This window comes from Cervus elaphus, chromosome 5, assembly GCF_910594005.1.
Source record: "Cervus elaphus chromosome 5, mCerEla1.1, whole genome shotgun sequence".
Classification (NCBI taxonomy): Eukaryota; Metazoa; Chordata; class Mammalia; order Artiodactyla; family Cervidae; genus Cervus; species Cervus elaphus.
In genome coordinates, this window is record NC_057819.1 from 92,665,214 (window position 1) to 92,667,536 (window position 2,323).

At 41.0% G+C, this 2,323-nt stretch overlaps 1 pseudogene; it reads left to right on the top strand.

The window, feature by feature from the left end:
* The first annotated feature begins 385 nt into the window (after positions 1 to 385).
* Positions 386 to 745, top strand: LOC122693392 (annotated as a pseudogene).
* The last annotated feature ends 1,578 nt before the right edge of the window (positions 746 to 2,323 follow it).

The following is a 2,323-nucleotide window of genomic DNA, read 5'->3' on the forward strand; positions in this document are numbered from 1 at the left end:
CAAGTCCTGTTCCCCTTCTATTTGCCATTAAGGGATGGTACCCAATGCCATGATCTTAATTATTTTTTTTAATTGATCTTAGTTTTTTGAATGTTGAGTTTTAAGCCAGTTTTTTCACTCTCCTCTTTCACCCTCATCAAGAGGTTCTTTTTTTCCTTTCCACTTTCTGCCATGAGAGTGGTATCATCTGCATATCTAAGATTATTCAGATACACACACACACACACACACTGGAATATTACTCAGCCACAAAAAAGAATGAAGTCTCTTTGGGGGAAACACGGTCACCACTGCAGCGGTGCTCCAGGCCGCCAGCTCCTGCTCCTGACTCACCCATGTTCGCTCTCACGAAGGAACGATTTGGTTAGGAAGCCTCTCCGCAGCCATGGCTTTTAAAGACACTGGCAAACCTCTGTCAGAGTCAGAGGTGACCATTCACCAGACTAGGATTACCCTCACCAGCAGCAGGGTGAAGTCTTTGGAGACAGTACGTGCTGATCTGATCAGCGACACGCAGAAAAAGAATCTCAAAGTGAAGGAACCTGTTTGGCTGCCTACCAAGACTCTGAGAATAACTACAAGGAAAATTCCTTGAGGTGAAGGTTCTAAGACATAGGATAGATTCCAGATGAGGATCCACAAGCGACTTGTTGACCTGCACTGTCCTTCTCAGGTTGTCAAGCAGATCACATCCATCAGTACTGAGCCAGGAGTCAGGGTGGAAGTCACCATTGCCAATGCTTAAATCATCTTTCTTAATAAACTGATAATCAGTTGTTAAAAATAAAATGAAGTAATACCATTTGCAACAACATGGATGGACCTAGGGATGATCGTACCAAGTAAGCAAAGCAGAGAAAGACAAATATTATATGCTATCACTTATATGAGGAATCTAAAAACCAAAACAAATAATAAACATAACAAAACAGAAATAGAGTTACAGATACAGAGAACAGAGAGGGGTTCTCAGAGGGAAGAGGGGCTCAAGGAAGGAGGAAATAAGTGAGGAAATTAAGAGATACAAACTTCTAGTTGCCAGATAAATGTGTCATGTGTATAAAAGGTAAAGTGTAGAGAATATACTCAATACCTATACAATAGGTTTGTATGGTAACACATGGTAACTAGACTTACCATGGTGATCATATTGAACTGTATAGAAATGTGGAGTCACTATGTTGTGTAATAGAAACTAACATAGTGTTGTACGTCAATTATACTTCAAGAACGAACAACCAGGGCTCCCCTAGTGGCTCGGTGGTAAAGAATCTGCCTGCCAATGCAAAGGACAGGGGTTCGATCCCTGGTCAGGGAAGATTCCACATGCCACGGAGCAGCTAAGCCCATGCGCCGCAACTACTGAGCCTGTGCTTTAGAACACGGGAACTGAAATTATTGAGCCCATGTGCCACAACTCCTGAAGCCCGTGCGCGCTAGAGCCCAAGCTCAGCAACAAGAGAAGCCACAGCAATGAGAAGCCCATGCACCACCACGAGAGAGTAGCCTGCATAGCAATGAAGACCCAGGACAGCCACAAATAAATAAACAAAAAACTCATAGAAAAAGAGATCAGATTTATGGTTCCCAAAGGTGGGAGGTGGGGGGGATGGGAAATTGGAAGAAGGGAGCCAAAAGGTACAAACTTCAATTTATAAGGTAGATAAGTGCAGTTATGTATTGTACAACATGATCAATATAATGAACACTGCTGTATGTTATATATGAAAGTTGTTAAAAGAGTAAATCCAAAGAGTTCTCATCACAAGGAAAAATTTTTTCTATTTTTATTTATTTATTTATTTGTTTTTGTCTATTTTTGCTTTCTGGATTTTTTTTTTAATTAATTAATTTATTTATTTTGCTTTACAACATTGTATTGGTTTTGGCATACATTGACTTGAATCCGCCATGGGTGTACATGTGTTCCCCATCCTGAACCCCCCTCCCACTATTTTTTAAATTTTGTCTCTATATGAGATGACAGATGTTCACTAAACTTCCTGAGGTAAACATTTCATGATGTATGTAAGTCAAATCACTACGCTGGGCACCTTAGGCTTATATAGAGCTGTATGGCAGTTCAGTTCAGTTCAGTTGCTCAGTCATGTCTGACTCTTTGCATTGCCATGAACTGCAGGCTTCCCTGTCCATCACCAACCTCCAGCTCAGACTCACGTCCATTGAGTCAGTGACGCCAACCAACTATCTCACCCTCTGAGATATGATGGCAATTATATCTTGATAAAACTGGAAGAAAAAAAATAAAGAACCCTTGTGGATTGATGAGACTATGTATCCAGGGGTGTGTCTAAAGCATGAA